Genomic DNA, 16,775 nt, shown 5'->3' with positions numbered 1-16,775 from the left:
TAACTGTCATACGGCGCATGCGTAGGCGCCCTCACACGGGGATTCCGAGCGTAACTTAGAACCAATTTTAACTTAGGATATGCGCTTCTAAGTTTCTTTATTCTATGTTGTGAATTTGTTTTATTTTGGCAATAACACTGACAGTGACAATGATAATAACATTGACAGTAACACTGACACTGACACTGACACTGACACTGACACTGACACTGACACTGACACTGACACTGACACTGACACTGACACTGACACTGACACTGACACTGACACTGACACTGACACTGACACTGACACTGACCTAATATTAAAATAAATAAATTGAGGCAGTTTTGCTAAAATAGTTTTAAATATACAGAGTAGATATAAAAACGCCTCGTTAATAAAAACTTCTGAAAACTAAAACACCGAATGGAGACCATACAAAACGTCCTCTCGTCGTTTTTATTACGGTTTGAAAACTTCCGAAAAGCGTCCCGGTGAAAAGAGAAACTAGTTGATGTTCCCCAGGGAGCCGTCGAGAATAGAATCGTTTTTACGTAAATAAGGCAACATAACCTGCAATTCTCCTTGTATCTCTCGACAATATACTTAACAAATACAAGCATATAATAAAGACATATTTAATGAACTTTTATATATTCATATTTTCCGGACATATGTATGCGATAAATATAAATACCGTATCACCGTCAATTATCCGGAAGACCGAGCATTACTCAGATGATTCGAAAGTTTTAATTATTTTATATGTAATAATAATACATTTATTTTTTTAGTTAATGGTTCTCAAAGAATAGATAGATATAGAAGGCGATATCCCTTTAAAAATATTAATTGTTATTTATAAAATTATTTAATAATAATAACAATATAAATGATATTTAATATATGCGTGCTACTTAAACTCAAAAACAGTGAAAAAAGAGTGTCTAATATGTCAATTGACGTTTAACAAAAACATTTTTTTTTCGTTAAGTTACTAAAATAATTTTATAAAAGAAAATACTGGAATTTAATTTTATATTGGAGTAATTCAAGATTTTAGGAAGCCAATAAGAAAATCGATTTTTTAAAGTACTAACATATCTAAAAATATATTGAGAAATACAAGCTACTAATTATTTTTATACTACAACTTCCATGCTTAACTAACATAAAAAAACTGCGATGAATATGCTCAAGACTTAAAACATGTGATGTATGATTTCGAAAATTCAAAAGTGGTGATTTCGATGTGCAAGACAAAGAACGTTCTGATAGACCGAAAAAGTTTGAAGATGCGAAACTGCAGGAGTTATTGGATGAAGATCCAACCCAAACTATTATAAGAATTCTTTACAATAATCCATATCAACTCAATTGGATTAAATATTAGTGTTAGGGAGGAAGACGTAATACTCTGTGGCCTGTTCTCAGGCTTATTCCTAAAAAAGTAAATTACCTGAAATAAAATTAAATATTTCATTTATATTTACCAAGTAATAATTTGAAATAGTTCGTTCTTTAACATGGTTTCTTCAAACCTTATCTTATGTATTTTAAGCCTTTCCTTAATTGCTGTCTTTGTTGATGCACTTGTTGGGATCACATTGTCCATAATAATAACTGATGATTCCTCCAATTTCTTTAAAAGTAGATTTTCAAACCACTACAAAAACCAGTTATGGTTAATTTCTCCATAGTAGTCACCCTCGGACTTTGAGGAAAACACTAATTCTGCACCAGGAATAAAAGCATTCCAGTTTCCAGTATGAAAAAGTATATGTCCACAATGAATTATTAATAAATGTTATGACTAACAAAACCTAATCGATAGTTATTCCAACGTTTACCTTTTTTTATCAACTTTTGTTTCCTTTACACTATATATATTATCTTGCCATGAGTGACCCAATGTACCATTTTGAAATATCCATGTTTGATCTAAATATACATATGGTATAATAATTCTTACTTGATTTTGTTATATGTTTTTAAAAATTGTATTCTTCTAATAGCAATATCTGGCAATATCAATAACAATATAAGTGCCATTAAACCAATTCGTGAGTTATCTTTACACCATTTAAGTCCTATATTACACAACAGTGTAGGAAGACTGCGCAGCTTTCAGCTTTTTATGGATAATTTCTAGACTAATAATTTTTTTCTGAAATAGTTGTATTAATATATTTGGATTAATATATTAATTAACAAGCTGGTCTTAACTCATCACGTTCGCACAAAGACGGTTTATTTTTGGTGAATTTAAGGTTACATTGTTTATTATTTTTTAATATATTTCAGTGACCGTGCTCGTACTGATATTCAGTGCAGCATACTAAAAAATAATTTCAATAAAAACCGCGTTAATTAATATTTAACAGCAAAATTGCATTCCTCGGAGGAGGGCTCGATTATCTTGTTTCTGTTCGAAATAACTGATTACAAACGCAATCAGTCCTTGACTCTGACTGTGTAACGGCTTCGGTATTCGGTAAACTAGCACAATAAAATGAGAGGGAACATATTGACAAAAAAATTTGTAAAAGGAATTAACAACTCTCGACTGCCACATATTGATGACGTACGTTATTACTGTTTTGAATAAACTATACTTGTCTAATAATCTACATGTCAAAACTATTCCATTAAGCTTATAAGCTAAAAAACAGTATTTTATTATTAGCAGCAACCGCTTAAACACGACCTGAACGTATTTTGAAAACCAATTGAGACAAAGGGATTGGAAAACAAAGACAAACAGTTCGCGAACAAAGGAACGTTGAATCGAGATGTAAAAGTTGCGCGAACTAAGAAAAAGTAATTTGTCAGTTTATTGTACGCCAGTAACTTAACTAAATTTAGGTCTGGTTTGTTTCGGTAAAGTGACAATAAACTTATTCGAAAATTCCAATTCGCGTACTGCCTTTTAATGTTTACCGATTAAAAACAATAACCCAGGAAAGATTTCGGCGGAAGAATTTGTTATGAGTAATATAATAGAATGGACGTAAAATATGAAATGCACTTACTATGGAAAGATTTATATTATTCATAATATAACAAGATTTATATCCTCTCGATTTAAAAGTCATCAAATGAGTTTATTTTTTCGGATCACTAAATAAGGCAACATATTCGTCAACAATCCCCGCCACGAATTACATTTATAGTATTTACATTGTCAATTAACCAAGGAAGACAACACGTATTACAATTGTGAATTATTTTATTTTTAGATAAAATTGGCTCCTCTGTTAATTAAATCTACGTACCATGAAAAATAATTTTTTTATAATATCTTGAAAATATTTCAATAATAAAACATAATAGGTAACACAATATTTTCCAAACAGAAGACTCCACATCAAAATTTAATGATCTTTTGCGGACATAATTTGGCATATTTATTGTTACAACTTCAGTCCAAATCCGGCGTTCGGGAGATCAGTTTACATCATAAAGAATACGCTACTGTTGGTGTTGCAGTACTTCCAATATCTTCCACCAAACCTGACCACTGTTAATTAGTAATAATGATTAGTCACAACCCTTCTGGCATCCTTGTTTTCTTCGATCGCTCTCTATGATCTTGATTCATATCTTTTTTGTCACAGTTAAGCCTGCAGAATAGGAATTCGTTCAGCTTTCATACGACAGAGATATCCAAATTATTGTAAACTACGGATCTGAATTTGTTCTTCACATATACATTGATTATAATACACCTATACATTGATTAAAATATAATTATAACATCTTGATTGAATTACTTAATTTCTAATACGATTTTCAAGAGAAACACTAAGTTACAACAGAAACACTAAAGATTCAGTTTAAAAATGTCAGGCTGTAACAGTGTCCTTCCTGATATAATAGTGTTCTAATTTCTATATTCAGTTCTAACAGTTTTCCTAATATTCTTGCACTTGCTATAAGAGCAATTGCCGTTAAGATTTACAATAGGAAATCACTAAATTTTCAATACTGTGATATTGTATTCACAGTCTATAATGTGAACTATTATTATACTTTTTAAGTATTTTACATCCACTGCTATATTGATAAGCTGTCGAAAAACAATATATGCTTAAGAAACACTATATATCATCCTAAATGAGTTCAAAAAATAAAATAATATAAATACGAAATATGGAAATAATCAATCCTAATTATAATTCAAAATTATAAGACTACTGGTTGGTGAAAAAAATATGAAAATGTAATTAGTTACTAAGCACACACTAACAACTAGTAAACAATAAAAAAACAATATGTAATGACAAATTATTTACCATAATCCTATATATACCTCTAATTAATATAATTCATAAATATATAATAAAATAATTTATATTACAAAATCTATTATTTATTATAATAGTATTCGCCATGTTGTAAAATCTAAATCAACCTATCAAATCTGATTACGAGTATAATAATATAACTAAAGATGCAATTACGGGGATGAAATAAATAATATTGCCCTATTTGTCACATAAATATCAAAATCAAATTTTATGAAACCAAAATAAATGTCAAACTAATTAATCAAAATATGATATACAAAAAAATAGATATATAATGCTGCTTCCAAATAAAGAGAGGTACTAATAAATTTGTAGTTTGGAATGGTATCTCTGCATTTATGGCTATGTCGTAATTATTTATGTTTTATATTATCATCATATAGTGATTATTATACAACGTAGGGCAAAAATCCCGCTACCATTTTGATTGCTTATAACTTTGTTCAAAGAAAATATAAGTAAGTATGGTTTTCATAAAAAGTTTATTTGGTGTTTACATTTTTTCGCTACGATTGAAAAATTATGCTAAATAGTGACCGCGATTCGCTATGCTACTTTCGGCTCCTTTAAGGCATTTTTCATGACATCCCGCAAATTCTGAGGCTGAATTTCTTTAATTTCAGATGTTGTTTAAGATGTTGAATCATCTGGAGCTTATTTACATAAACTTTTTATTTTTACTTTTTAAAAAACCCCATAAGAAAAAGTCTGTGTGTGTGCTTGGCCCCATCTTGCTGAAGCCACATGTCCTCTAGTCCTTGCTCTTCCATTTCGGGCACAAGAACATTTCGAATCATATATTGGTACCGTTCAGCAGAAACAGTAACCGCAACACCTTGGTCATTTTCTTGAGTTCCATCAAATATGGTTTTTGATCTCTATGTGCTTCAATTTAATGGTGTTAGACTCAATTAAATGGGTTGGTGATCGAACAGAGCGAAATAAATCTTTCACTATATCTCTATCAGCCATTTTTGAATTCACGGTACTGCTAATTTCAACGCAAAATACTTCCTCAAAAATATTTAACAAACCGAAGTAATAATAATAAACAAACTAAAGATATTTAGATAAATTTAGAGTTAAAAAGATTTTTCACAATACCATTAAACGAACTTCTCAAATGATCAGTTTCATATATCCTCGTTGGGTTAATATATCTGCAGCATAGTTTAAAAAAATAAAGGCTAATAATGCATACAAAGGCAAAAATTTCATACATTAAATTTTTCAAAATTTAAAATATAATGATTAGAAAGCTTCTTAATGAAAATTATTATATTATTAATAAATTTAATAAAAAATACCTTCTTTCATACATAAATAGATAATAGAAGTAGGGTAACTTATTCATAGACTGATAGACCCAACTTTTGAATAAGTTAAATTTTTTATAGGTGCAAAGATCTGAACCAACAACATTTTAATATTTTTCAGTAAACGTGTTAATATATATTAATATTTCGATAAATGAACATAACATTTCAACTTCAAAACTGTAAAATCCGCGAAATATTATATAGGTTTGGTGAATAGAACAATAATTTTGGAGATTTACACAGTTTATAAAGATTGTCGTGGCATAATTACTTCTTTAAAAATCAATAATCAACCAATAGTCAACACTCAAAAACCAAAAGGTATAAAAAGACGTTTTTCAGCGTATGTCAAATAACCATCTGTCGATGTAAATAGTCAAATATCGAAGTATATATCACACTAAAAAAAACACCGTATATAGATCATATTATATGAATCTCCATTAAAATATTAACAAAATTAAAAACATCCTTACAATAGTTGGAGAAGTACGCACATTTTTCCAATCCCACGGAATAGCATCCCCCTCTGCTTTGACAAATGATACACAGCGTGAAGTCATAAAATTGATGAAAGCGAACGTTCCATCATGGCGACTTCAAAGAAACTTTATTCCAAGCTGGAAAAATAAAGGCAGTCGTTTAAATGGAAATGAGCTCTTTTTAAATATTTTTAATTTTCATTTTTTTACGTAGATCCCATTATCTCCCGAAATCTAATAAAAATTTGTTACGTTGTCTGCATATCAAAGAACGCACGGTCAAAAAAATATTGTTAATCTTTGTGGACCACTGGAATCACGATCTAAAATGGATATACCTATATGGTGATTAATATTCTCATACATAAATGGTTATCGGATTGGCGCATGTTGCGTATTAATATAATCTAATATTATGTTCATTAAATCACCCAGCTATCATTAAATGGTAAATAGCAATATTATATCGACCTCAACCTAATTATTGAAGAAATGTAATACATTCTAGTCAGCCAGTTTGGAATTAGAAACAAATTCCACAACTGGTCAGGTACATCACATTACAGATTCAATTGAAACATAAGGAAATACAATTCTGGACAGAAAAATGACGCATCAAAGTAAATCAGTGTATATTGGTTTCAGCAAGAGAATAATTAAGCACAAACCAGTATATATAATCTTAGCAAAATCTTGGTTAAACCCAGATGGAAGCCTCATGTTAAGCAAAAATATGAAGATCCCAAACCAAAATACAAAAACATTCTGGTTATTTATTTTTTAGTACATATATTTTATGTCTACTTTTATGAACTATGAGTTTATCTGGAGCAGGATTCGAACCAGCGGAACCCGTGTCGCAACAATAAGAAGACCGTCCTATCGCCTTTACCACTGCGCCACCAAGGCGGCTAATAGTTATTGGGTAGATATTCAGTTCTGTCAATCTATAATAAACTTTTATTTTACCATCAAGTCTTGAAACCAGCGTGAACTTATGGTGTTCAACTCCGGGTTTGTACTAGCCGGAGCAATAGAAATGTCATATATAGATTCCAAAGTAAAGTACAGCGAGGTGCTAGTGATGCTCCATGGCAAGTTCTCAACAACAATCTCTATACATGAAGGTAGAAAATTTCCATATCGTTATCAAGGACTATCCCCAAAGACATGAACAAAGGCTCCATTAGTACAATCTTGAGGAACACCTGGATATTAATGACTTAGTTAGAAGATTAAGGTGAATAAAGCCATAAAACCAAACCCTTCAACTTCAGTTAAGTTTTAATTAAAAGTCAGTACACATTAAAAATAGTGACATATTAAAACAGTTAATCCCAAAGTGTCTATCGCAGAATAGGTACTTTGTAATCTTAAAACCCTAACAAATTAGACAAAAAAATAAAGAAATCCACAATCTTGTACTTGAAAACATACAGAATGTGACTTAGAACAGTATTTCACCCTATCACTATGGTCGAACCTAAAAAGCAGGATTAGGAAGGGTTTTAATTTGGATAAGGATAACTCTGAATAATCTTCTAGCTCTGTGAATAACTAACGTAACACCTCCTAATATTTTTTTTCTAATAATTTGATAAAGAGGTGGCCAAATCCATAGACAATGCACTATGAAGTATTTTACAAAACATTTATACAATCTTTTAATCTTGCAAAAAAATATATAAAATAGAAAACGACATTTTCAAAAATTATATTGATGAAATAGGTACAATACTTATTTATTTATAAGGTTTTAAGCCGCAGTTTGGTTTTCTTGCAGACTAGATTTATATAATATCTGAATAGTTTCCAATGTATGAATGTTGTGCTATTCTTATAACAAAACATGGGCCAGTTTCTTAATGATGTTAGAGATGGAAATACAGTTCAATTACGTCGAGGTTTGGATATTGTATCGGCAAGAAAGATATTTGATAATATCTGACGCTCGTCAAAACCAAAACTGACATATTTTGACTATGTATTCTTGAAGGTCAAAACTGTCCATATCGTTATCAAAGACATTAACAGAGGCTCCATTAGCAAAATGTTGAGGAACTTTTAGATAATAATGGCTTAGTCAGAAGATTGAAAGAGAAGAAAAGGGAATAAAAGCATAAAACCAAGCCTTTCTACTTCAGTAAAACTCACTACACATTAAAAACAGTGTTATATAAAAAAATTAATCCCAAAGTGTCTATCGTAGAATAAGTACATTGTAATTTAAAAACCGTAACAAATTAGGATATAAACAAATATGTTATTAGCATTAATTTACTACATTGCTATAATAAATAATTTAAAAGATACATAAATCATTATACTATTTTCATTTTTTTTTATTAAGATTAATCCGAAGCTTTGGCAACGTATTTGACAAAAAAAAGAAGTATTTTACAAACATTCATACAATCTTTTAATATTGCAACAAAATATAAAAAATAGAAAACGACATATATATTGAAAAGGTAATATACACATTAATTTAGACCATCTATCATAAAAACGTTAAAATGAATAGCTTAAACAATTAACTGAACTCAAATTATAATTAAACGACGTCATTTATACTTCGAAACAACTCCGTTACAGCCATTATCACGGTGTCGCGTTAAAAAAGAAACGAAAAAACAGAATCCATTTTCAGTAACATTGTTGCAACTTCAATTAACTTTTACTTTTACCTGCAACTAACCTAGACGACGATGAGTAATACCGACTCTCGAAGAGATTAACAAGTAGAACCATTAAATCGTGAAAGGATAAATTGCTTTATTTTCAGCAAAATCTCGAGGAAAATTAACATGTCCCTTTACCGAAGTTATAAATGTGTTACTTCAACCGGTTGAATTTTAAAGGGGTATAGTTAAAAGTTGGAATAGTTCCCTGAAAGAAATGCAAATTACTTTTATTACATAATAGGACTAGAAATTAGTTGTTATAAACGTCATTTAATCACTGTGATTTTAATGTGATTAAAGTTTGCATCATTTGAAGTAATCAGACCGGTTAGCTGTTGTTATAAATAGTTTGGCAATAGCAGCCCTTCCATAAGTGTCAGATCTCTGGAAACATAGCAAAACATTATCAAAACAATATTACTCAAGTGAGTAATGAGTTTTGTTGCTACGTTTGCTACAATATTTTTTATCACAAAACATTTCTTCCCACTGTACTGCAGAAGCATAGGACCTGATAATTATGTTAATGGAGAAACTATTGACAACTGATAGATCACCTGCTAGCAAAAGCATCCAATAAGAAAAGGTAATGGAGTTCAAAGACTTTATCACCATCAGTAATGCAGGACAAGATAATATCGTATATGGTTTAAGTCTTTCCATACTTACCATACTTCAGATTAAAATTCTTGTGTACTTATACACTATTGTATTAATAACGAAGTTAGTCGATTAAGATGTCGGTATTAGGACATAAAATAAAATGAAAGAAAATTATTCATAGATTTCTGCTGCAAAATTGGGAGTGGAGGATGTAACGGAGAGTTATTTGAGAAACAGAATGCCTAAACTACCAAAACAGCAAAATGTAGTGAAAAATGTCCTGCAGCACAAATATCAACACATTGGTTGGAAAGTCAATATTCTCTCTGTTACAAATTATGATTATGAGTTTTAATATTTGTCTAACAATAACAGTCTTTTTTTTCTTTTCTCAAGTCTTATTTTACCAATGAGGGTTTATGTGGCCTTAACCTACAGCTCTAAACCACAGTCCTCGCATTAAGCCTACCGATTGGCGAGTCACCAACTTTAGAAATTATGGCAGAAGACATCCGGTCTTACCCGGCCTGGTTACTGGCGTGACTGGGATCATTTTCCTTGCCGGATTTTGCACTCTTGCCTAAAGACAATCACAAGTGTTAAACAATAACAAACATAAATTTACGACCATACCCCGGCAGGATTCAAACCCGCGACTATCGCAACAGTAGGTAGGCCGCCCTGTCGCCTTTACCACTACGCCAACCATCCGGCAACGGTCTCCTTTATAAGTTCCAAAAAGGCAAAAAACAGCGAATTTCAAGCATTACTGGACATAAACAGTACTGACATAAAGAAATTGCGAACACCATATCACATCAATAAAAAGCTATTTAAATAGATTTAACAATCGTTTTTTGTTCATCGTTCAAAGTAATCATCATTTATTATTTAACAAAAAAATTTAATTACAAACATCTCACATAACAATAACCCAAACCAATGTTACAAATATTTATAATTACAAACTACTACTAATAATAATAATAATTACAAAATACTAAATATACAATTTTATCATGCTCAGCTTACTCACCAGACTTGGTGTCTTTAGGAGTGTAGTAGTACTGCTTCTTTCACTTCTTTCTACTATTATTTTTGTAATTTATATAAAACATTTTATTTATTCTCCTTTTTTATCATTAATATACCAGGATTGAATTCTTGCTATATTTACTTCTAACTCTTTTATTAACTTATAATACACTCTTATTCTATGTTTGTTCTCTACAATTACTTGCAGGTGTCCAGATATTCATTAATATTGTTTTATCTGCTAATTTTGCTAATATATAATTAGTTTACACATTTTTTAATGGAGTTTGATGATGGTAGTCATGATCATTATTTTCAACCTTTCTTATTCCCATTTCGCAATACTTGCAGTAATATGATTTTTAAACTTTTTTTAGCTATGTAAATTCTCCCTGAGATAGTGTTTCCTATTCTCATGTTTTTTTTTATTTTATGTCTGCTGATTCTCAATATCAGCTTTTGTCCTATTACCATAAGATATTCCAGAATATTTTCCAGTATAGATTTTCTTTTAATTATTTAAACTCTGTCATTTACATATGCTAACAGTTGTTGCAAGAGTTATCTTATAACAGTAGATTTCTTAATTCTTTTATCTATTTTAATTTAGCTATGAACAAAAATTTGACAAATAAACAGAAATTAACTGAAAATATCAGTAAATCTCGTGACAGAACCATTTATTAAACAAAATAACAGTATTATATATTTTAATAATGCGTGTTTCATATAACATTTTGATTAAAAAATACTGAAAATATTTAATTGATTTAATGACTTAATAATTTCATTCTTTTTATTTTCAGGTAAGACTCTTTTTATTAAACCTCGCTGTGTTTTATTGGTAAGTTACCGTATGAAATATAGCAACAATATCACATAACCGTGTAATATTTTACCGAATAAAACCCAGTTGTTCTTTATATTACTAATACAGTCGTCCACACAAGCGCATGTGACATAAAAAAGTGTTTTTTATGGGACAGTCATTTTCCTCTGCAAGCATTGTACCATTTTCAAAATTAAACATTTGCATTACAAATTTTATTGGCCCCTATACTGCAGCCATTTAAACGGTTAAAGTCCACTTTTAATTATTTATTGTTAAGTTTCGCGCAAAAACGGGGCAACATTGTATGAGCAGTATTTCGCAATTTATTCTATAGTGTTTGTTCTATCATTTAAAATAATTGATTCAGCTTAGTAAGGTTAAGTATAATTGTTAAATGTTAGAGTAAACAATTAGTGTTCCAGATGAAAGGACTCTAGCTATTAGTATCATAAAAATAGATCAGTATTTATAGTAACTGGGTCTATTTTTAGGCTAATTTCGAAATTACTATTATAATTATTATGTACTTCTCAAAATACATTGAACATGTTAACAACATTTATTTAACTCATTTTTTATGAAGATGTAATGTTAATTCTCATGTTTAGTGCTACATATTACAGCAATATTAAGTTCAGTTGAAGTTCATCTCTTATAATGAGAAGCCGCGCAAAAGGCATCAAAGTTTCTTTTAACCACACATGGCTAGACGCTCAGAACACTAGTTTTAGTCAAATCACTTGTTTTCTTTGTTTCCAACTTTGCTTTGAAAGTGAAGATTATAGAAGAATTATGTGTGTCATTGGCTTGTTGTCGTGCCTTTCGGTATCCCAATATATCAGCCCGAAGATATCTGCTGATATTATTTAATTGGGTATTTGCAAACTGGTCCCATAAATTTACATTATCCATCAAGTACCAATACTTCCTGCCTGTCCTCAAAAACGTGGCATTTGGTTTTAATAAATATTCAAATAAATATAAGTAACCTTTTAAGTTCGAATTAACAGGAATGTAGGCAAAATTTCACCAATATAAGTAAAAATATTTTAATTATATACAAATTTACATACTACGATTAGTTCTTGCTTCCTTCCTTCCTTCGATGCAGTGTTTCCTTATCAAATTGATATCTCTGTATTTTCTTCTGTATAAACTTTTCTTGAAAAAACTACACACATATCTATGCACATAAATCTTGCACAATATACAATACGATTTCCTACAGTTATCCCATAATAATTATATGTTCACCTTTAATTGTTTCCACTCTCATCACCCAGTCTTGGAAATTGTCGGCATTATATTATAACCCTGCATTCAGAAAGCTTCATTCAAATGAATAACTAAGCTACTAATTTTCAATCTATCTAACTCTTGTTCAGGATTACATTATTTGTCAATTTATTCCTCAATAGGTCTTATTCGGTTTATCCTAACGGAAGAGGTTATTAACCATTCGTGTTTCCAACATGAAGAACAATATATCTGTAAAAAATTATTTATAAAGGTTATGTCTAATAAGACATAATCAACTGTTATTGCAACATTCACCTTTTTCCACCAAATTTTGTTATCTTGTCTTATCCATACATGTATACGACCCAGACTATCCGGCCTATTTTTTTTTAACTATCGCCATTCAACCAATCGACTCTTCTTTCCGTTAAATAAAATAATAGTTTCGACGAATAGTTTTTGGTTTATATGACTTCGTGAATGGACGTAGGACGAAATAAAATGATGATGGTTACATGACGTGACTGTTATTTATTAATGATATATAAAAATAGAAAATACAACAAATGAAAGCAGGCGGCGCTGCGTTATCAGAAGACGCTTGAGCGGTCGATAGTGGCACGTCTCTACTGAACGATGGTCAGTGACTGAAAGATTCAAACATAAAATAGACAGACGTAGAATGCGATCTCCCCTGTATAAAATAGTAACCAAATTATGCTCGTTCAAGTCACCAGAGTGCGAAGTACTAGTTAACATTTGTTTAAATATGTAATATATCTAATATGACAACTGATAAAATATAAAACTATAAACAAAAAAATGATTTGTCCAAAATATGCTTCAATATTTTCTTTTTTATGTATGTTTTATAGGTACTTAATTGAACCCTATCCATATGATATGTAGCCATGCAAAATTTTTCATTGTTTCCCATTGCAATAGCATTTACTTTTTTAGAATAGGAACAACAACCAATTATAAATTTTTATTATATTTCCCTCATCCAAATGCTGAACACAAGTAATAGTTTTGAAAAGTAACATTTGCTGACATAACATATTATCCAGAATTATCTTAAAATTTGCTTTGGCACATAATTTTGGCAATACGTAAAAAAGTCTAAAGATGGCTTCAAAATCGTATAAAGTAAAATACATTCCTGGTACCGTGAACAATTATCATACTTGCGAGCATACTTCCTCAGCTCTATTTTTTGTATATTTATTCTATTAACTTCTTTAGAAATATAAACTACCGATTTCTATAAAAGCCGGGCTCCTGGAGTTAACATAAGTTGTCAAGTAACATTAACTGCAGATAGTATCAAATCTCTAGACTCTATAAAATAAGAATTAGAAAAAGAGCAAAATAATAAAAAGATATTACACACACTTACTTGTTCTTTTTGGTGTTGTATGGTCTTGCTCCTACTTGCCTGAAGTTGAAGGAACATATTCATCTATTTCAATATAATTTATATAGATACGTAATTTCGAATTTCGAAAGAATTATATTTACTGCTTACACCATATAGGCTGCAACTAGGTGCGGCATCTTTGCTAAATAGTGGTCTACCACATTTGGGACTATAGTCTTCTGGCCAAAAATGTAAAAAGCAAACCCTTCAATGCGTGGATAAATACTGACGAGAGAATCCCTTAAATTTGTCATTATTTAGCTTATTTAGCTATTTCTAGCTTAAAGCAGAACTTTTGGTAAAACAACGCATTCGGTTAGAACCTTCACACTCTGGAACATAACACTTTTTTTAGTTAGTTATCAGATTTAAATCAATCCTTGATGATTAAAAGATGCGGTTTCCTAAAAAAATCATACCTCTTACAAGAAATTAATTAGAGAATATACAAGTTCTAATAGGTAATATTATCTTCCTAAAAGGTAAAAATTAAATTTTATATAACAAATTTGAATAAACACTACACCCAATATTTTATAAAGCGTATATTCCAAATAAAAATGAACAAATCTATAATATAATAGTTCAAATCGAAAGAAAGAAATCTGTAATATTACAACGCTCGATAGCGGCTGGGCCTTACACAGAGATCATTGTTATAGGTGTGCCCATATAAATTCTCATTCTATATTTCAATGTTTTGCGGATCTAAAGTACCCTTGAATGATTTCCGAGATCTAAGTCTCGGGGTTATCGGACCTTCCTTATCGTTTACTGGACATCGCTGCTGGCACCCCGTACTTTTTCTGGGTATTTTGTAGGCCGCCTTTCTAAGATGTAAAATACGACATGCCTCAAGGTAACAGGTCAATTGAAATGTCCCCTAACCCTTCAAAGATGCGTATATAAATTTGACAGCTGTCGGATCATTAGTTTGTGAATTATATCATTTTGAGTGAAGCAATTTTTGTTATTGTGAAAAATATGGATAAAAAGGAATTTCCCGTGTTGATAAAATATTGCTTTTTGAAGGGAAAAAATACAGTTGAAACAAAAACTTGGCTTGATGCCGAGTTTCTGGATACTGCCCCAGAAAACCCCGAAGACAGTGAAATTAGCACCAAAGACAGTGGACGCAGTGGACGCCCAAAAGAGGTTGTTACTGATGGAAGGTTAGGTTGAAAACGATGGCAAAAATCCATGAATTGGGCTTCGAATTGCTTCCTCATCCACTTGTTCTCAGATCGAAAAAGAATGCCCGCTGGAAAGAAATTTTCGTCGAATGAAGAGGCGATCGCCGAAACTGAGGCCTATTTTCAAGCAAAAGGCAAATCATACTACAAAAAATCGTATAAAAAATTTGGAGAGTCGCTATAATCAGTGTACCACCCTTGAAGGGAATTATATTGAATAAAAAAACTAATTTTGCCAAAAAATGTGTTTTACTATGGTAGGCCAGGGACTTTTCAATTGACCTGTTAGCTACAATACATATTCTAAAATTGGTTTAAATATTAGGATGTTCCCCCACAACAGAACTGAATAATTGATTTCGACGCGGTCGCCGGTATCAGGTATCTTGTTAACTCTGGCTCGAGCGGCGATTCGTTACCGACGTCGTGTCGAACGCCGACGGCCGTCCCTGGCGTCTTTCGTGACGTCAACATTTAAATTTAGACGCATCGGTCTGAAATTTCGCGCGCGGGCCTTTTAATCTTTGTTACTGGATATACTAATTATATGAATGATGCCCGGGTTTCGGGCCCAGGTTGAGACCATGAATAATAATTATAATCAAATGAAAGGGCTTGAAGGGACCACTAAAAGTCCCATATTGCGTGGCGTGTGAAACTCCGTCTCGAAGGGCCAATTAAACGGCCTCTATTGTTACGCGAACCGTATGAATTCGAAAATGGCTTTGAAAAATTTAGATTGGAAACTCGAACTTCCACGTGTAGCTTGAATATAGTGTATATGGATAATTAGCCTACAGTATATTCGATAATTACGATCGTGCAAAACTAACGTCTCTTATTTAACTAAAAGTGATGAGGAAAAATGACGATGACGATTTTTTAACGAAATAAAATATTATATATAGTCTATTCAAAGTTATTTTATACATACGTCATCTAAATTTGGAACGTCAAAACGTCGCAATGTTGCCCCATCACCACTGAGTTTTAGTTCAGTTTGGCTTTGACATACAACAGAATTCTAATCTAAATAAAATAATTGAACAAAAATACTGTTACTAAATTCGAGTATAAAGTATTTTAACTTTATAGTGCATCTAAAAATTACAGTTAATTATATCGCCAAAATAATTTATAGGTTAGAATTATAACCTCTTATCACTATTGCTTTCAAGAATTTTGCATACGTCTGATAACCGGAAAATTTTGACAGCCTAATTCGTTTACGCGTTCGAACTAGTCAGACAGCATTGTGTCTCACTTTAACTAGAATAAAAAGAGAAGGAAAATATTGTCTGATTCTAAAATGAATTTACAAATTGCGGCAGGCAATATATTAAACTTCTTGATAACGTATGTACAAAAAAACGTTGAATGAACTATACTAGTGATCGTCCTGTGGTCGAAATTTACCAATTTATTAAGTTAGTCGTATTTCTCATGTAAATTAAAGAGAATAATTTTAAAATATTATATTAATATTCCTTGAAATTGTTTTCACAATATTTTCAATATAATATCAGAAATATATTTGACAAATAACATTAATTACAGTAACAAATGTCTGCATATTTAAATATATGCAAACTGCCTCAATAATTAGCACTCACTAAACTTTTTTTAAATGGTATTTAATAAAATCCAATTTTCAAGTTTTAATAGTCAACTAAGTA

The 16,775-nt window shown here is 30.9% G+C and overlaps 1 protein-coding gene across 5 annotated transcripts in view; it reads left to right on the top strand.

Annotated features, from left to right (window-relative positions):
- Positions 1 to 16,775, top strand: part of tn (tripartite motif containing protein thin) — a 162,095-nt gene that overhangs the window by 79,561 nt on the left and 65,759 nt on the right. For 2 of the 5 annotated variants that reach the window (XM_076396233.1, XM_076396236.1), the window contains one exon: positions 11,222 to 11,259. The exons of the other annotated variants lie outside the window; for them this stretch is intronic. The gene's annotated coding sequence lies outside the window, so the exon portion shown is untranslated. The remainder of the gene's footprint in view (positions 1 to 11,221; positions 11,260 to 16,775) is intronic. 5 annotated transcript variants of the gene reach the window in all.

The sequence above is a fragment of the Rhynchophorus ferrugineus genome, unplaced genomic scaffold, assembly GCF_030347505.1.
Source record: "Rhynchophorus ferrugineus isolate W39M unplaced genomic scaffold, kcgeb_rfMv2 rfM2, whole genome shotgun sequence".
NCBI classification, from domain to species: Eukaryota; Metazoa; Arthropoda; class Insecta; order Coleoptera; family Curculionidae; genus Rhynchophorus; species Rhynchophorus ferrugineus.
Note: the sequence above shows the minus strand (reverse complement) of the source record. Positions and strands in the feature narration are given on the sequence as shown.